This window comes from Mus caroli, chromosome 9 (genome assembly GCF_900094665.2).
Source record: "Mus caroli chromosome 9, CAROLI_EIJ_v1.1, whole genome shotgun sequence".
Taxonomy (NCBI): domain Eukaryota; kingdom Metazoa; phylum Chordata; class Mammalia; order Rodentia; family Muridae; genus Mus; species Mus caroli.
In genome coordinates this window covers 58436649-58457036 of record NC_034578.1, presented here as the reverse complement: position 1 = coordinate 58457036, position 20388 = coordinate 58436649, and the positions used below count along the sequence as shown (strand labels likewise).

Below are 20388 nucleotides of genomic sequence, written 5' to 3'. Positions count from 1 at the left end.
TTCCGTCTGGAACGTGTGATTAGAAAGATTACACATTGCCTGTTGCAATTATGGTAATGTTGATGTGTGGACAGATAACTGGCAGCGGAGCTGTTCTCAGCCATCTATTTATAGGCTCGGATTCTTGCTATCTCAAGGCAGACATATGGGCCATGAAGGCAGGCGACAAAAAAAAAAAAAAAAAAAAAAGCCAGGAGGGGGAGCGAAAGCCTCCCTCGGAATGAAAAGACACCAAAGGAAGCCGTAATTAGGGCTGGGACTGGCTTATGTAAATCAGGTAATACTTTCAAAACAGACACGAGATCCGGTTTTAATAAAGCACATTGGAACAAATGGCGGAATAATGACTTTAATAAATCTAAATACAAATATTTTGTTCCGTCTCCAAAATGAACAGCCCTGGCATCTGCCGAGCTTGGGCCCGGGCGAGGGGCGGCGCTCGGTGTGACTGCATTCTTACGCTCCCTCAGCAGGCTTGAGGATTTTAATTTTTAGCCTTCTGCTAAATTACACGGGCTGTCAGTCAACTGTGGGAGATATTTTGAGTAGCGAGATTTATACAAACACACAGAGCACACTCAGAAGGCTCTGCACAATATCTTTTACACCAACCCAGGATGTAAATCACAGGTTGTTCGGGGCCTGAATTACAGCTTTTCTGGAGATAGACTGCAGAGACATTATTCACCAGTAGGAGGGATCTGGTGGCACTTTCTCGATGCCCTTCTCACCCCAGTATGAATCAGAGGCTGACTACGAGATTGTTCCTTTGCACTTCCCACCCCAGCTCTGCTGCCTGAGCCTGCGGTTGTTGATCCATGAGGCAAAGAGGCTGCACATGTGTGTTTTGATTAGTTAAATAATGTTGTCCTGGACACAGACCAATCTCTTCAAGTGAATAAGACTAGCTCATGATGGCTCGTGCCTATAATTCTAGCACTTGGGACGCAGAGGCTAGGTGCTAGAGGATCTCAAGTTTGAGTTCAGGCTGTGATATAAGTGAGTTTAAGGGCAGCTCGGACGACTTCTTGTATGCTGATGGACAGCTCTGCGGTAGGCAATCCTGTGAGCATCACTTCCTCTGGTCTTCACTATACCTAAACACCCATGCTTCACTCACTGACATTTTATGTGACATATTGTTCTTCTTTACCTAACAGAACTAGGTTTTGCTTTATGTATGTATTTTTCATGCTATTTTAAACTAAACTACTGTCCTCAAGTCTATGGATTCTTTTTTAAAACAGTTTCTTTTTTTCTTTTTCTTTTTTTTTTTTTTTTCCTGTTTTTGTTCTTCGAGACAGGGTGTCTGTGTAGCTCTGGCTGTCCTGGAACTCACTCTGTAGACCACTCTGGCCTTGAACTCAGAAATCCACCTGCCTCTACCTCCCAAGTGCTGGGATTAAAGGCGTGCGCCACCACTGCCCGGCCAGGTCTAGGATTCTTAATAAAAAGGCAACACACATTTCAAATCTGTCTCTGCCCATAAGGTTTTGAGTGGTCCACTGACTCCGCTTAGGGAAGTCTGTTCCTCAGAGTAGGAATGTTGGAAGGTGGTGGAACCTTCAAGAAGCGGGGCCTCCGGAGGTAATTTATTAGGTTATTAGGTCCTGGAAAGGGTCTAATGTCATCCTCATGGAGCTAGTTCTCTAGAGAGTCCATTCTTAGAAAAAGAACAGGACCACCCACTCCACTCATTAACTTTCTGATTTGCCACTCAGGCTCTCTGTCTTGCATGTACTCTCGCCATGACACCCTTTGCCATGATGATATAGCCAGGGAAGCCTGGAACAGAACCCTCATCATGCTGGTTGTACTTTTTAAGTATACTTTTTCTCTGTGTATATTACTCCCCTCCCCCACCCCAGGTATATTGTTGTAGCAGTGGAAAAAAAAAAGTCCAATACTACACACATGGGAGCTAGGATTCATGGCGTGTATTTGGGAAGAGCTAGCCTTTATTCTGTCACATTTTGTTTTGTGTTTTTAAACAGACAAAGGTTGTGATGGCGATGTTCTTAAGCAGCCAAAATAGAAATCTGGTGACCTTATGCCACTCTCGTACAGGCCTGTGAAACCCAGCAGCCAGGCCTCACTCACCCATATCCTCATGCGATTAGAGTTTCTGCACTGCAGGGCAGGGCTGAAGGCATTCAACTGTCCCTCCTCACCTACATCTATCCATGATCCCCTCTCTCTACTCATTTCTTCTCACTTGTTTAACCATTTATTTATACATTTGTGTAACTGTCCATGCATCCATCTCTCCACCTATCATTCCATTAATCCACCCATCCACTATGCATGCATGCATCCACCCACCCACTTATCCTTCCATTCATCCACACACCCATTAATCCCAGCCACCTGCCCACTCATCTATCCATCTATTCATCCATCTATCTATCCACCCACCCACTCATCCACTATACATCCATTCATCTACCCACCCATCTATCCACCCATCCATCCACCCATCCATCTACCCATCCTTCCATTCATCCTCCCACTCACCATCCATCCATCCACCCTTCCGTTCATCCATACATCCATTAATCCCACCCACTTACCCACTCATCTACCCATCCACCCACCCATCTACCTATCCTTCCATTCATCCACCCATCCACTATCCATCCACTTATCCATCCATCCATCCTTCCATTCATCCACATACCTACCCATTTGTCCACCCATCTACTCACCCATCTATCTATCCACCCATTCATCCACCCATCCATGCACCCACCCATCCATCCACCTACCCATTCATCCACTCATCTATCCACCCATCTTTCCATCCATCTGCTCTCTTACCTATCCACATACCCACCCACCCACCCACCCACCCAACTATTTGACTTGCAGAGTTGCCCTTTCTGTTGCTCTGTCCTCCCACATGGCCGTCTGAGCACTCCTGTTTTTAAGATAGGCCCAGCTGGCAGAATCCCTCCTGCAAACTTCTGTGTCCTTATTAAAGCTGAGATTTCCACTCATCATTTGTTTATATGGTAGCTCTACAAATCTCTGTCTCCCTTCAGCTCTTTAAGAGAGCTCTTTGTTCCTCTCTCCAGCTTCATCCATCACTGAAGACCACCAGTATTTTGTTACAGAAAGATTTCCTGGTTTCCTTCTGTAACTGCCTCCAGACCTCTTTGCTGTTGGGCTCCTTTCTCTTCCTCACTGTCTTTGCCCAGAGGTGGGTAGTGGTCTCCACACTCTTACTACGGATACTGATCCTAGGTACACACCGGGAGTCTGATGGCCCCATCTCACTGCTGGTACAGAGGGCTACATGTGCCCTGGACCTGAACGTTATATTCCTACACACCACAAAGTCCCGATGTGAACAGTAGCAGCAACCTTGGATTCCACTCAAAAGGTGATTTAAGTGTGTGCGCTAGGACACCACCAGCTGGAACCTTTGAACATGAGTCAAAATCAGTCTTCCCTCACTCAGCTGCTCCTCTCAGATGTTTAGCTCAGTATCCCACACTCTCCTGTCTACAAGCTGGCTCCTGGTACTTCTCCATAAGCCCGTTCTTGATTATTGATGCCATGTATGGAAGTTGAAGATTTTAATTTATAAGATTACATTTATTATTATCGTCGTTATTATTAGTGTTATAAGTGTGAGTGTATGTAAATGTGAATATGTGTGTGTGTGTGTATGTATCCACATGTGAAGGAAAAAGGACTGCTTACCAGCGTCTGTTATCTTCTTCCACTATGAAGGTAGGCCTTGGGGATTGAGAATCAATATCAATCAAGAAAACTCATGGTAGGCTTCTTCACCAGAGCTCAGGCGTCCCCCCACCCCCAAGTCATCTCACCAGCTAGAAATTCAGCTAGTTTTTAACGACAATGTTTGTGGGTTGAGGTAGAAGGAAAGAGATGACTCCCAAATGTTGTGTTCTGGTCTTCACACCAACAACAGCATGGCAAACAGACCTCTCACTAAATACATAAATAGGACAATGATAATAAGATCAAAGTTTGATGGGGGTCAAAGGCATTGGACAGGAAGGCCCTGAGCTAGAGTCAGGGTAGGAAACAGACAAAATATGGAGGCCTCGTAAATGAACTGCACTCTTGTGCCATACACGGTTGGTTCTCTCTGGCCTGGTGAGTGCTGTGTCTCTCCGAGTTCCTTTGTCTTCGAGTTTGCTTTCCTCTTAGTATGGTTGCCCTTTGGTGTCTGTAACGTGCTGCCTGGTTCCATGTTGACGTGACACAAGCCTGAGTCATCTGGGAAGAGGGAATCTCCCCTGAAAAAAACGTTCCCGCAAGGTTGGCCTGCGGACAAGCCTGTGGTGTGTCTTCCTGATAGATGTGGGAAGGCCTGGCTTACTCTGAGCAATGTCACCCCAGGCTAGAGGCTGAGCAAGCCAGCAAGCTGCGCTCCTTCATGGCTTCTGCTTCAGTTCCTGCCTCCAGGTTCCTGCCCCGACTTCTTTTATTAATGAACCATTAGCTGAAAGTGTAAGATGAAATAAATCCTTTCCTCCCCAAGTTGTTTCTGGTTGTTATGGTTTTTGTTTGTTTTTGTGTGGTTTCATAGCAATAGAAGCCTTAACAACGGCAATGGGGAAATTGGTCCAGACCCCTTTCCAAGTCTGAGTACCAGAACCCGTGGAGGCTCTAGTTTCCAACATCCAGCACTTGCAGATAACCTGTGCACATGCTCTCCCACTTACAGACTTGAAGTTTGATAGTATCTAATGCTGTATAAACACGACGCTGGGAGCTGCTACCCTGTATTGTTTGGGGAATAATAGTAAGAAAAAGCGGAAGTTCAAATTTAGCCCAGGGGAGGTCTTTTTAGTTATCGGATCCAGGGGTGACTGATCCCCACTTGCCTGCTGATGTGGCGAGCCACGATCTCTACAAGCCTTAGTGCAGATGGCTGATCTCCACTGTTAATTTGACAGACTGTACAATCATCAGGAGAGCTAATCTCTGAGCACATCTGTGAGGGATTCTCTGGATTAGGCTAATTGAGGTGGAGAGACCCACCCTAACCATTGGCTGTGCCACTCCAAGGGCTCCAGTCCAAGGCTAACTGAAAAGAAAGCAGAGATGCGCACAAGCACCCATCCCTTGTCACTCTCTGCTTCTTTGTCATGACTGGTTTTGTTTATTTCAAAATAATCCCAGGCCATTAAAGAATTGAAACTCAGATAAGTCTTCTTCAACAGAAAAAAAAAAAAAAAAAGTCCACACAGTGATTCAAAGTTGATTCGGCCAGTGGGGGTGGGGACAGATATGGGTGAGAATGATGAAATCACAGGGGGACCTGGGAAATAAGATGGTTAGGGTCCTGCCTGGCCCAGTGGGGCTGCATGTACCCTGCATGCTGTGTCAGGGCTGGGGGTGGTGAGCAGCTCTCAACTCCCTCTTGGGAAGGTAATTCCTTACTACCTTCCAGTGACAGGCAGGGTCACAGTCACCATGGTGGGGAGTGAGGAAGGTTGGATTGGCTAGAGGTGGGGGTGGGGAGGTAGGTGTGTGTGTGTGTGTGTGTGTGTGTGTGTGTGTAAGCAGCACACTCCACTTCTTGACTAAAGGTGGCCTCTTTGCCTTCCCTGCCTGGAGGACGATAGCCTCTCAATGGTGAACCAGAGTAAATCCTTCTTTCCTTAAGCTGCTTCTTGTCTTTTTTTTTTTTTAATCAATTTTTATCACTGCCATGAGGAAAGGGACACATCCACTCAGCGTTTCTTGCCTCCCTTTGAGGTTCCCGTTGCTTCCCTTTGAGACTCCAGTGCCTAAACACACAGGACTTTTCTTGGGTTCTCCCCATCTATGGTCAGATGCTCCATGGACTCAGCATTGATCCTCAGAGCTGGCATAAACTCATCCTCCTTTGTGTTGCCAGCCACTGTTCCCAAGTGCCCTGCTCCCAGGCCCCAGACAGGGTGCTTACCAGAGGGTTGCAATGGCGGGAGGAGGGCCTCCTGTGAAGTGGGAGAGGAGATGGGGTGGGGGCTAGGAGGAGTTGGGAGGGGTTGCTAGAAAGACATTTCCAGACTCCCAGAGTGTGTGTGTCTGGACCAGACACACTTCCCTTCCCGGAACATAGCAAGGGCTGTGAGGGAGTCTGCACCTTCCTGAAGAGGAAGGGTCAGAGGATGTTCCAGGTGCAGGTGTAGATCTGACCTACAACCTGGATGAAACTCAGAGACTGGCTTTGTATGTCACCTTGACTGAACTTAGAGATACCCAGAGAGCCAATAAAACACGCTGGGTGTTTCTGAGAGGAAGGTTCTGGAAGGGGTTAACATGTGAGCTAGTAGATGAAGCAAAGAGGATTATGCTCAACATGGTAGATACCCTCCAACCCACTGAGAACTTGAACAGATCAAAATGTCACCGAAGAGGAACCTCTTGGTCTGCTTGATCAGGGACGGCTGTCTGTCCTGTTCTCAGCCGATAACACATCTGGTTTCTGGGCCCGAGGGCGGGCTTCAACAGAAGCTCACAGATGGACTCTGCCATCTCCAGGCTCCCAGCCTCTGACCCAGTCACACCACTGGCTCCTGGGCCGAAGCTGGCAGACAGGAGACTGGGCATTCTCAGAAGCCAGGCCTGCACCACCTGTCCCTCCCTGCTCATCTTTGTCTGTGGAGGTTCCCTTATTGAGGAGTGGCTAGATGGAGGTAGTGAAGGGAAGATGGCTGTCCAGTGACAGAGTGTGACTAACGGGCTCACAGAAGTAATTACACCCCCAGCTCCTAGATGCTGGGGACTTCTTTCTTGTCAGGATTTGGGCTGAATTACCTTCTACAACTGTCTTTTTGAAGAGGGAGATAGGGCAACTGGGCAGTTGACCAGAAGATTAGGGGATGAAGAAAGACATTTTTGAGAAAGAGACATTTCTGGGAATTATCTGGTTACAAGCTTGATTACAAGGGGAATCTCTACTCCATTGATTTTGACATTAACTAGAGGTGAACTGCAGCCCCCCCCGCCCCAGGTTCCTAGAAGCTGTTAGGTATGATTTCCTTATCTGCAGACAGGCCAGCTAACGTGAAGAAAGGTTAATCTGCTCAGACTCACCTGGCTGGTAGGGAGGAGGTGAGGATTTGAACTTTGGCCACCAGCATTCACAGTAAATACTGACTCTCAATACTTTGTATTTCTCAGGCCTAAATAAACAGAGAAATATTCACACACACACACACACACACACACACACACACACACACACACACACACCACATACAGATCTACAGATGGAAGGCATGAGGGACCTTCCTTTGTAAGTGGTTGGTAGAGAAACTGCGGATCAGGGATAGGGAATGAAATGGCCACAGATAGACAGTCATGGAGTGAGATTCAGGAGGGCAGCCCTGGCACCCAGTGCCAAGTAAGGACCATTCTTTCTCTTCACTGACGGCTTCCCATGAAGTAGACACCAGACTCCAGCCTCAGCCATATGTCTTTCAACCCTTCCAGTCCCAGCGGTAAGGATGTTCCTCATTTTACAGAGGCAGAGACACGGATTTGTCAGCAGCCACAGTGTTTAGAAAGAACACAGCCAGGTCTAAGCCAGGCCTCTTGGATGACATTTCTGCTGTCTTCAAAGGTTCTTCCCCCTCACCTGGTTTTGTGCCTATCATTACTAATGAGACAGAATGAGTCTGAGCCTTGAATAGCTGCTTCCATTTATTTATTCGTTTATTTTTGAGGCAGGATGTCACGTAGCCTTAGGTTGAACTTGAACTCACTATGGAGCCCAGGATGACTTTGAATCCCTGATCCTCTTGGTTCCATTTGTTTGTTTGTTCGTTCGTTCGTTCGTTCGTTCATTCATTCAGTTTTGAGACAGGGGACAGGGTCTGACATAGCCCAAGTTGAACTTGAACTCACTACGGAGCCCAGGGTGACTTTGAACCTCTGATCTCCTCCTTCTGCCTCCCAAAACACTGGACTGTAGTTGTCTGCAGCCACACCCATTTTAATGATGATAAGGGTCTAACCCAAGGCTTCATGCATCCTAAGTACATACGCCACCAACTGGCTGCATCCCCAGCCCTTCTAAGTACACTGTCTAAAGGAGAATCCCGCTCGAGTGAAGCGTTCATTCCCCATGTAGCATTACAGTTGTTTATGAGTGGTTTGTCAGAGGGAGGGTGGGGAGGTGGGAGTGCAGGAAAACAGGAACTCATCTGCTGGATGAAGTATTAGGACCAGCCATGCAGAACTGAGCAGAGAGAGACCTGGGGTGGGCATGCACTGGAATGAAGCAGGGGTGATTTACCTCTGCTCTAACCCAAGGATTTTTTTGTTGTTGCTGTTAAATAATCTTTTGTTTTTATTTTATATGCGTTGGTGTTTTGCCTGCGTGTATGTCTGTGTGAGGGTGTTGGATTGCCTGGAACTTGAATTACAGACAATTATGAGCTGCCATGTAGGTGCTGGGAACTGACCTTGGGTCGGCTGGAAGAGCAGCAACCTGTGGGCCTCACTGCTGGATTTCTAGGGTCTCTGTGGCTGTGTGTGCTTCTTCCCTCAAAATATGCTCTTCTCTGTCTCCCAGTAAAAGTCGATCAGCCAAATTCCTTCAAGTGGCTTTTCTTTTTTTTTTTTTTTAATTCTAAATTGTCTGATCTTCCTTCCCCCCTCCTTCAGCTTAAGTTTATTGCGAATTCCTTTTGAAATAAATCATAATTGCCTACTGTCACAACATGAAGACCACTTGACAGGCATCTATCCTGAGATACCAATTCAATGCCTGTCAGCCAGCTGGCTTCAGGGCTGGGGAGGGAGGGAAAGAGTCCAGCAGCCAACTCAGAGTCCCAGGGCCCCTCATCAGCTCCTAGAATCTGGCATGATGGTCCCTTTCCCTTCATGCCCAGCAGCAGGGGAAGAGACACAAGCTGTAACAGGACGCTTCAAAACTCCCACTCCCTTAAAACAAAAATATTCGAACAGCCTGAATTCTTGTCATCTTCCTTCTGGGAGACTGGCATTTCCCAAGTAGCAATCGCCAGATGACAAATTATTGCAGGGAATGATCAATATATTGTTCATACAGTTGGCATTTGGGAGAGCAGACTGCCAACCCAAGAGATGATCTTGGAAGAACTTGTGGGTGGAGTCTATCAATGAATCAATAAGTAAATATTTCTCAAGTGTGTCCTGGGGTGACAGGGAGCTGTGTGCAGCGTTGAAGGCTGGCAGTGCAGACCTGGGCTTGTTCTGACCTATGCTTGTGTGGTCTGACCTCAAGCAAATTTCTTGTCTCTTGTTTGCTTATTTGGATTTGTTCTTTTGTTTTTTTGAGACAGGATCTTTCTATGTAGACCAGGCTGGCCTTGAACTAACAGAGATCTGCCTGTCTCTGCCTCCTGAGGGCTGGGGTTAAGGTACGTGCCACCACTGCCTGGCTTTGGGCAAGTCTTTTTTTTTTTTTTTTTGGTTTTTCGAGACAGGGTTTCTCTTTATAGCTCTGGCTGTCCTGGAGCTCACTTTGTAGACCAGGCTGGCCTCGAACTCAGAAATCCGCCTGCCTCTGCCTCCCGAGTGCTGGGATTAAAGGCGTGCGCCACCACGCCCGGCTTTTTGGGCAAGTTTCTTGATCAAGGGCATGCACCTAGTCTTTTGCCATCATATGAGAGGTCTAGGCTCTTCACCAGGACCAAGTATAATAATGCACACGGCTATTCTCTTGCTTGTGAATAGCCCCCCCCCCCAAACCACAGCAGTCCTCTAGGGGACCAATACTCCTGACTGCAGTCAGCCAATCCTAAGAGCCCAGTGTGACTGTGAATGGCAAGGAGGGGCCTGGAGTCTGATAACTCAGCATGGACAGACTTGTACTGGGAATTTGGTTTTAGAACAAGCCTCCTTTGGGTCTCTCTCAGATTATCACATCATTAAAGAAGAATCTAAACCAGTCTTTGCACAGAGCACATGTGCTGGGTGGTCCCTGACATCTCCTGGGCTCTGCCCAAACCATACCCTCCTGGGAAAAGCAGCAGAAACACTGCCTTTGTGCTTCTTTCCCACAGACAGCAGCTGTGAGCTTTCCCCATATGGAACAGAGTGGCCACCGGATGTTCAGCTGATATCTTCTCCTGTTTGAAGATCACTTAGGGCAGTCTCAGCAGGTAGCCCCCACCCCAGCCACCCATCATGTGGACCTTTGGACTTTCCCTAAACCCATTCAGGTGTAACCTGTCCTGAGTGACTACAGTCCCACACAGATATCGTCTACTCCTCATCCCTCCCCCACCCCAAGCCAAGTCAGATGGGGGGAGATGAGTCAGAGACCACCTAGGCTAGCATTCAATCGAGCCATTCACCTGCCAATACCTCTTGAAAAGGTGAAATGGGTCTGTGTGGGATGCTGACTTGGGTGGCCTAAAAGTACTTCATCTGTTGAGCCTTGCTGTGAAGTCGCCTTACTGAAGATTGCTCGGGAGCTGGTCAGTGGAGGACAGGCAGGTCTGAAATGCAGGTTGTTTCATGGGCATGACCCAAGGATGAGAGTTAGACTCAGTCAGCAGTTAAAACAGAAGTCACAGTCACAGGGGAAGGGGCTGAGGATGCAGCTCAGTGGTGGGGGAGAGGGTGGGGGACCAGTGAAGAATTGCAGAGGAGAGCATAAGATATGCAGAGAAGACATGGGCACCAAAGATCACAGGTCTGAGAGCAAAGGCAGGCCCAGAGCCAGGGAAGGAGAAGAGGAGGCCTGCAGGGACATCTTTGATGGTAGACAATGGATGCTCTTTAGTGTTTGCTCTCAGGGGATTCTAGATGAAGAGCCAAATATGCAAATATATGTAAAAGCGGAGGTGGGTGGGGCAGAGCAGGAAGGATTTCAAAGGCCTGTTTTGGTAGGTGGTGGGAGAGGTGTGGTAGACATTGGACTCCCAATGAGCTGAGCAGACTTCTGTGGAGCCTGCTCAGGGCTCTCTGGCCCTGCCCTGCCATCCATGTTTCCTAACTAGGAGGCATCTACTGTTATTGCTCCTTCCAAGAGGTCCTCTGTCTTCTGTTTGCTAAGGCGGAGCCCTCCCGCCAACTCAGCAGGAGATGGCCCAGCCATCTGAGCTGTGATCCCAGCCCATTGCCTCAGCGCAGCCCAGTTTCCTAACGGCCTTGGGTTATTGTGACTTGGAATCTGGTGATTGTCCTGCTATAAGCAAGAGGAAGCCAGTGTTGGGGGTCAGACAGGTCTGAGGTGGAGCACCAGCTTGACCCCATGTGACCTGACTCCCACTTCCACCCCATCTTGGTTCCCCTTATTGCTGCTTCAAGGATTGAATTAGGTTTTATTTTAGACTATAAAGTCTACAGACAATAAATGAATTGTCTGTAGGGCAGCAGGAAATATCACGATGACCTTGTCCTATGACCCAGATTTAATAAACATTCATGCTTGGCTCCGTGTACCCGGACTGCTGCTCTCTGCCCTCCTGCATCCCTGCCAGATGGGTTCATGTTCTCAACTTCCTTCACCCCAACCCAGCCTTTCTCCTTAGAGACAGAGACTGGGTTGAAAGCAGGCATGAACGGCTCCTCTCCCCTCTGCCTGGACAGCTCCGGGTCTGATGAAGCTCCCCTCTGTAGGATCCCTTTCGAGGTTGTTGACACGGGGTTTTCCATGGAAAGTGTCCAGCCTGGGCTTCTTTCCTGTCCCCTGTCCCTGGCAATGGAAACATTTCTCCCTGGGGGCTCATATCTCTTCCCCATTCTATTGAAACCCAACCCTTCACAGACAGTTGGTTGAATTTTTTTTCCTGATGGCTCTATTCTAGGACCCTCTCCCCTAGGCTGTTTACAATTAGTAAATGAGTCTCTCAGATTCTAGGGCCTGCAGGCAGCAACCCCACAATAGATACCATCAACACCTTTCAGGCCTTCCCAGGTGACTGACATCTACTGGGTTTATCTCTCCTCTTAGCATCCGGGTCTTATTATGCTGGAGCCCCCAGATGTCTACATACAGAAGGTGACCTGCAAAACCCTAAAAGCTGTAAAACCAAACCAAAGCTGTAAACCAAAGCTGGAGCTTCACACACTCAAAACCTTGCCTCTTACAGTCATGAGCTGAGCCCTGACCTCAGAGCTGTTAGGCCTAGTTGGAGGTTAAACCAGAGCACCTGGGCTGTGACAGTTTAAAGTGGCCTTTTTTTCCTCTCTGTTCTTGTGAGAGTTGGGCATATCCTAATCTGTCAAATCTTTCTCTGATTTCTCACTTTGTTGGCCTCTCAACTGGACATGACTTTCAAACATGGTGCTTCTTTCTATAAACTAACTTTATCTTCACCAAGGGTGTGTCTGCATTCTAGCCAGAGGGATCAAAGGTGTGTGCTAAGGCATGTCTGTATGCTAAGGCATGACTGGCCTAGAGTCACTGTCAAGAGAAGCCATCATGGTCCTGGGGAATATCTGACAGCTTTCCTGAATGCTGTTCAGGCAGGACCAGCCTCCTTTTTGAGGTCGGGGAAGAGAGGCTCAGGGCAGCACTGGGCCAGAGAGCAGAGAGGGAGTGGTTTTCCTGATCAGTTGTCCTGCCAAGTTGCTTCTTGTCCTCCCAGGTATCCACCTTGAGTCATAAGGAGAGTCACCAAGGACCCTACCAACTGTGACACTGTGGGAAGCCCCCTTTGCTCTCTGTTCAGGCAGAAAGATGAACCCTGCTGTCATAGTTTGCCTCTCTATTGTTGTGATAAACCACATAACCTAAAGGAACCTGGGGACAGAAGGGTTTGCTTGGCTTATAGGTCACAGCTAATCTGTCAAGGAACCCAAGGCAGGAACTCAAGGCAGGAAACTGGAGGCAGGAATTGAAGCAGAGATCAAGGAGGAACACTGCTTACTGGCTTGCTCAGTTTGCTTTCTTAGTCAACCAGGGCCATTTGCCTAGGGGTGAAACTATCTACAGTAAGTAGGCTGGGGCTTCCCACATCACTCTTTAATCAAGAAAATACCCCATAGGCGTGTCCACAGGAAAATCTGAAGACAATTTCCCAACTGAGGGTCCCTCCTTCCAGGTGATTCTTCAAGGTCTTTGTCAAGTTGACAAATGCTAATGATGTACCTGTCAGGATTGTCTGCCACGCCTGGTTAGGAAGTAAAAGATGTCACATTTGACCTAGGTAGAGGACATTTGGATTGTTGCCATTGTGATGGATGGAAGATTGGCTCCTGTTCAAGACACATAGTGGGCTGATCAGCCCGGCCAGGCTAGTGTTGTGTGCAGCTGTTCTAGGACAGTGGCTTCCAAGGTGATACCTGGGAAGGTCTGGAGCTGGAGGGATGCAAAAATAACTTTTATTTGCCTGATCTTATTGTTGTCTCAGGCTTACTGCCTCTGTCTGCTAACCTGGTCCTAGTCCCAGAATCTTGTAGCCTCCGTTCAATCTTATCTAGGCCTAGAATGTTTTCAGCCTCTGAGAATTACTGCTGAATAAGCTCACCTTTTATTTCTAGCTCCTCCTGAACATTGGCTGACTGGTCAACTCAGCTGATCTGGCTCAAAACTCCTCTCCAAGGTGACTGATTCAAACTGACTTCTCTCAGCTTCTGTCTGAATCGCTCTGCCTGATGTCATGCTAACTTCAGCAATATGTTCTGATCTTTTGGCTCCTTTTCATTTTCTGGCTTGTTCTGTCTTCACCTGTGTCTAGCATGTTCTCTCTCTCTTTGCCACCTGTCTTTGTACAACTCTCCTGGTAAAACTGCCCTCTCTCCTTTTCTCTCTCTGCACTGCTGTGGCCTTTCTTTTCTCTCTGTTCTTGTGAGAGTTGGGCATATCCTAATCTGTCAAATCTTTCTCTGATTTCTCACTTTGTTGGCCTCTCAACTGGACATTACTTTCAAACATGGTGCTTCTTTCTATAAACTAACTTTATCTTCATTGATTGGGATTAAAGGTGAGTACCAAGGGTGTGTCTGTATTCTAACCAGAGAGATTAAAGGTGTGTGCCAAGGCATGTCTCTATTCCAGGCAGTGTAGCTCTGTTGCTGCATTAAAATCCCTCTACAGAGGGATTCTACAAGCATTTCTGAGAGTGGCACTGGGAAGCACAGGTTCATCAAACTAGAGATGCCCGGACCCAGCAGCATCTAGACCTCCATGGATAAGGTTCCAGTGGATGGACCTAGACTCTTAGACTGTTAGGGGCTACCTGGGAAGAGCAAGCATCCCTTTTCTGCTGGTGCTGGGCTTTCCTGGGTTGTGAGACTTTGAGAGCTAAACTAGAGATCTGTCTAGGACAAACCATAATGGGTGGCCCTCTTCACTGCTGTTCCCTAGCCACAGTTTCCTTGGAGATGAGGCCCTTAGAATGAAGGTGGTAGCATGGAATCTGGGAGGGGACAGTCTGTATCCATCTGTCCTTTCTGGCCCTGGTCCCCAGCTCTGCCCACTTGTCTACGGGGAGAGGGATATTCCGATCTTTGTGTACTCTCTGGTCTGGCCCTCTTAGCTGTTCAGGACATGGGGCTAAGTTTTGAGGGGCATATTCAAGAGAAACCCCTCAAAACTTAGAAACCCCAAAGTAACCTCCACTCTAAACCATGACCTCCATCCAATCATCCAATCTGGTCACAAAGCAGACATTTACCTCTCCCCATCTTCCTCCTGGGCTCTCACCAGCTGCATCATGGACTTGGGGCTGGCAGAAGCGACTGTTATTTATTAGGCTACTTGCTTCTTCTTCTGCTCCTCCTCCTCCCCCCCTCCCTCCTCTTCCCTCTTCTCTCCTCCTTTCCCTCTTCTCCCTCCTCCTCCTCCTTTTGGTTTTTCTTTTTTTTTTCTCAACATCTTTTTTTTTTTTTTTTAAGATTTACTTATTTATTCATTATATGTAAGTACACTGTAGCTGTCTTCAGACACTCCAGAAGAGGACATCAGATCTCGTTACAGATGGTTGTGAGCCACCATGTGGTTGCTGGGATTTGAACTCTGGACCTTCGGAAGAGCAGTCGGGTGCTCTTACCCACTGAGCCATCTCACCAGCCCCCTTTTGGTTTTTCAAGACTGGATTTTTCTTTGTAGCCCTGGCTGTCCTGGAATTTGCTCTATAGACCAGGCTAGCCTCGAACTCACAGAGACCCACCTACCTCTGCCTCCTGAGTGCTGTGATTAAAGGGATGCACCATCAGCATCTGTCTAGGCTTCTTAATTCTTGATAGAAGCATTGAGAGGACAGGGTGGGCAACACTGCGCTTCAGCTTCCACAAGACAGAGCCCAACAGGAAGCCTGGTTCTTAGCCTGAGCATGCTCAGAGCAGCTCGGGCCAGCTATTCAGTAAGTGCCCAACACACGCACACCATTATTATTCTTATTGAGTTTGTGATTCGTCTACATGGCTCCTGTCCATTGCATGAGTCTTCAGACAAGCCCGGGGAGTAGGTGGGATGGCCTTTCTTGGATTTGGCAGGCGAAGCTGCCCTTGTTGGAATAGGAGAGTGTTTTGAGAGCATTATCCAGATTAGCCTGGGCTCAGTTCTTCTGACTCTCAGGCCAGAATGCTTTCAGCCTCTCTGGCTTGTTGTGTCTGTGTGGTGGTGGGTGGGTGTGGGTGCACATGTGTATGTGTGTGGGGGAGTGTATACACACCCGGTGAGCATGTGCACAGAGATGGGGAGGTCAGAAGACCACTTCAAGTCCTCAGACACGTTTTCTTTTCATTTTCTTCTTTCTTCTCTTTGTTTTTGTTTTTGCAACAGGATTTCTCACTGGCCTGCAATTCATCAAGAAGCCTAGGCTAGCTGGTTGGTCAGTAATCCTCAAATAGCTACATGTCTCTGTCTTTCCAGTTTGGGGATTACCATACTTGGTTGTTTTTAAGTAGGTTCTGAGGATCAAATTCATGTCCTCTTGATGTAAGGCAGACCTGTTGCTGACTGAACTATCTCCCCAGCTCCCACACTACAGTACATCTTAAAAAATGAAGCCATTCAGCTCCATGCATGTAAAAGGTGTGGTCAAGCAGACACCTAATGGGCATGCTATGAAATTACAGAGACTACTATCTCCCCACCCCCACCCCCCTGCCGCTACACGTTCTGAAAATCAGTCTCAGGCTTTGGTATTAGAGAGCCCTGAGTTTGAATGCTAGCCACAGAGCCACAGTCACAGAACAGTGGTGTGGATTTGGGTTCTTTTTTTTTTTTCATTTTTTTCCAAGATTGTCATATGTATCTCTCAGGGTAGTTATGGGCATTATGGAGTCTAGTATACAGAAGGTGCTTAGCAGAAAGTCGAGCACACTTCCTGTGAACCCTAGTGAGCTACAACAAGCCCTGTGACTATGGGAGGATGACTGGACCTGACCCTGGTTTCTAACCTGGTCAATACCCTTTCTTTCCTTGGACTTAACACTTACCTAAGTCCCCATATGTTCTGGCCATCTTAGCTCAGCCAGAGAGACTTGAAGAGAGGAGCTCAGCTAAGCTTGAAATTTTGAGATCAATATTGCCAACCCTAGACATGCTAGAGTGATCCCAGCAGAAAAGACAGCCAACATCCCTGGGTCCAGTCAGACTTCCCCCATTCTGAGGGCTCTGGTTTATTTGCCTACTCTTTCCTCCAGCATGATGCCCCTTCTCCAATGAGGAGAAGGCTGGCTTGTGAAGCAGAGAATCCGGCCGGCTAGGGATGATGCATCAGGCAGACAGCAGACATTTCTCCCACCGCTGGAACCGTCTCCCCCAGACACATTCTCTTCACCGTGATATCTCATTCAGCTCACCTAGAGAATGAAATTAGAAGTCACGTCAACTCTCCAGAGTCTTGTTAGATCAATCTGACTTACACAAAACAGGCCAGACAGAGTGTGAGGTTTCCATGAAATTAGGCTGTGTCCCCGGGGGGCTGCCTCGGAGCTATCCAACATTTCAGAAAACTGCCAGGCACCCTTTTGCATAATTTATCAATTACACACGACGCAATTCATTGCAGGCAAGAGAAAGAAGCCTGACCTGGGATGGAGGGGGCCCTGGAAGCAGTGTATATGCATACAGGAAACCCGGTCTCTCATCTCCCCCCTCACAAGGATGATGAACTCAGGTGGGGTCCTCATATTCTTGCAGGGTAGGGGTGTCCCCCTAGCCGCAGAACGGGATTTATATTTGAGCTATGTCATTTGTTCCAGTGACATATTTGTGGAATAGGAATGCTGTGGTGGTTGGGAAAAGAGATACCCAGAGCTTGGGCTCTGCCTGGTGAAGTGTGGGAATAGTGAGTGTGGCCATGTTGGATATGGCCACTCACTATAGAACTCTGTTTCTCCAGTCTGCCTGGCGATTGTTGTTCTTAGAATGCCCCTTACATATGTCTTCCCTATTAACATCTTAGGTCATCTTTGCTAATGTGAGTTGACATCACCCTCTGGGGAAGTCAGCTGTGCTGCTGGGAGAGTCGAGCTTGCATGGACAGATGCTGAGGCACAAGTGCAGGGAGCAGAAGCCGAGTGCCCACCACTGCTGAAGCTGTGTGTATTACTTCAGTGGCCTCTCTCCAACTCCACCCCCCAACCCCTCCCTCTTCTGGGACCCACTGTCTTGGAACAGACTTTTTTTCTGGTGTCAACAATACTGGTTAGACTCGTTTCTTGCCTGTCTAAGTCAGAGAGCACAGCCACAGCTGTTTCCCAGGCTCTTGGTCAAGGGCCTGTCTTGTCATGGATGCCCAGGAAGTTGATGGATGGCAGGGGGTGTCGTGTAGAGGGGATTGAAAAACAGACAGAACCCACTTGGTAATGCCATTTCTTTGACTCCAGTTCAAGGCTCCTGACTCTGGATCCTAGCAGACCAGGTTCTTGCTCTTGACTTCTGTGCTACGATTGAAGGGCCACGTGAAGGCTTTGTAGGGCAAGACATCTGTTTTCAGTCTTCACACCCCCTCCAAAGGCCCATGTCTGACCACGGAACACATAACAAAAGGACTTGTGGGGAAACAGAATTTGAACCCATTTCTGATGGATAGCAAACTCTATATTCAGTTTATTAAACCACAAACAATTTTATTATCTTGTTGAGTTTTGTGTGTGTAGCTGTTTAGGTATGTATGTGCACCTACCAAGCTTAATTTGTTTGTTTATTTTATCTTATTGTCATTTTTTGGGGGGTGGGGGACAAGTTTCTCTGGGTAGCCCTGGCTGTTCCGCTACTCACTCTGCAGACCAGGCTGGCCTCAGACTCAGAGCTCTGCCTGCCTCTGCCTCCTGAGTGCTGGGACTAAAGGCCAGTGCCAGCACCGTGCCTGGCTACCTTTTACTGATATGGGACCTGTCTGTTGAACTGCTGGCCAGGCAGAGGGTTCTGACTGTCTCTGCCTCTCCAGTGTTGGTGTTGTGAAGTGCTCACCACCACACCTGGCTTTTTCATGGCCCTGGTCACTACATGCAAGGCAAATACTTGACTGACTAAGCTCATCTCTGTCCCTCCTTGTCTGATTGTCCAAGTGCAGCTTTCAAGGACTGGGGCTATGCAGGTAGGAAGACTGAGAAGGAGCCAAGTCCTCCCATGGGACAGGAAGGGTTGGAAATTCATACAGTAGGGAACCTGCCCAAGGTTCATTCATAGCGAGCAGGGAGCGGTGAGTGAGTGTGGCACTCACCCCACAGTCTGCTGATACCAAGGCAGATAGATACTCAGTATCAAACTACAGCTTAGGTTTTCTATTACGTTTATTTGTTTTTCTTTGTGATTTTTTTTTTAATTAGTGGGCCGAATTGAATACACAAGTCTCCCACCCACCCCTCCCACCCCAGTAGGAATCCCACAGCAAGGAACACAGCAGGATGAGGTTTCCTAACAGCCAGGAGCACTCCAGTCACTGAGGCTGAACCAAAGGCAATTTCACTCTGCTGAAGTTCTAAATTATCTGCCTGGCAAATATGGGCTCTGATGATGAAACCTAGTAAGTACTCATTATCTTCCTGGAGGAGCGCCACGGTGTGGAGGCAGGATGGAGTCACGTGGGGGAGGGGGCTGGTTGTTACCTCCGAACAGAAGGGTCAGGAAGGTCAAGAGGTGGGGGAGCTGTGGGTGGTAAGAAACCAGGAGACCACGCCCCAGAACTTTCTAGAGAAGCTCTCTTGAATAGGCTGTGGTGCACCCAGGGCGCAGTCCCCTGGACTAGGAACACAGGCTCGTTTCTGAGCTGTGCCCATCCCTTTCAACTCTGAAAGGCATAGAGCGGTCCCCTGGGTCTGAGTGTGTGAGAGCTTAAGGAGATGGGGCAGAGCCAGCCACTGCTTAGAGATGTCTGCAGGGGGTGAGGGATGTTTGCTGCTATTGTCTGGAGGGAAACTCCTTAGCAGCTGTTTCTCCAGCCTCCATGGAAATTAAAGCCAGGAAGCTAAGCACTGGGTGATTGTGGGCTCAAGTTGCTTATTAATAGCCCACAAAGGATTGTCATGGGGTTTCTAGGCAAAGCCCACAGAGGATTGCTGGGGCAGGGACTGCTTCCTGGCTCTGCTGCCTGAGAACACAGCTTCCTCCAGGCTCCTCCCACATAGTCCGTCTAACCTGCAGGAGTTCCCAAGCCCAGAGAAGTGGTGACCTTTGTCAACTGTGTCTGCAGGGGTGTCTGGGTGACAGGTGTTTGAAAATGGCCTTTTGGAGTATCAGGTCATTTAGGCAAACTGTCAGAGGTGTTAGGGTAGATTTCTTTGAAAACTCCTATCAAATCCTGCCTGCTGCCTGTATCTACAAATAAAGTTTTATAGACACGGTGGCTTAGCTCTTTCCTTTATCTTGTGTGGCTGCTTTCAAGCTATAAACTATGTGGATGCAAAAGGGACTGGTCCACAAAGCCTAAAACAGTTCCTCTTATTCTTTAGGTTTTGCCCACTCTTTGGTAGGGGATGGTATGGATGTCAGAATTATTCTGACACAGGTTTAAATATCACTTTATTTTCTTCCTATATGCCCTTGGGTGTGGTCCTTCCCTGGCACCTTGATCTTTCCACTTTCAGATAGGACTGCTGGCGTACTGAGCCCGTGCCTATCATGTCAATTTGCCAGCACCAGGCACCCTGATAAGAGCTTTGCCTGTCCCTCCTTGATGCAACTGGAAGGGACCCTTGCATCGTGATTTATGCAGTCTACAGAGGAGGAAGTAGAGACCCAGAGTGCTTTAGTAACTTGTCCAGAACAGCATAGCCCTGGGATTATAAAAGACAGGGAGTAAGGCTCCCAGTTTGTGTTCCTGACTGCTGTGCATATGGCCTCTCATTGTATGGCCCTTTGTGGATCAAGGGATAACCGAGCTAAACCTTTGCTCTAGAGTGTCATAGGAACCTAGCATGTGTTAGTCCAACCCTCCCTTCTTTATTCTTCTCAAGTTTTTCTTTTCCTGCATCTTCCCAGAATGAGGGTGCTAGACCTTCAAATTTCAGAGTTAGGTCACCACATCC

At 48.0% G+C, this 20388-nt stretch overlaps 1 long non-coding RNA gene across 1 annotated transcript in view; it reads left to right on the top strand.

Annotated features, from left to right (window-relative positions):
* The window catches only part of LOC110301015, a 34230-nt gene extending 14528 nt beyond the window's left edge, over positions 1–19702 (top strand). The window contains exons 3-4 of the long non-coding RNA XR_002378659.1: positions 15692–15812; positions 17322–19702. This is a non-coding gene — a long non-coding RNA (uncharacterized LOC110301015). The remainder of the gene's footprint in view (positions 1–15691; positions 15813–17321) is intronic.
* The last annotated feature ends 686 nt before the right edge of the window (positions 19703–20388 follow it).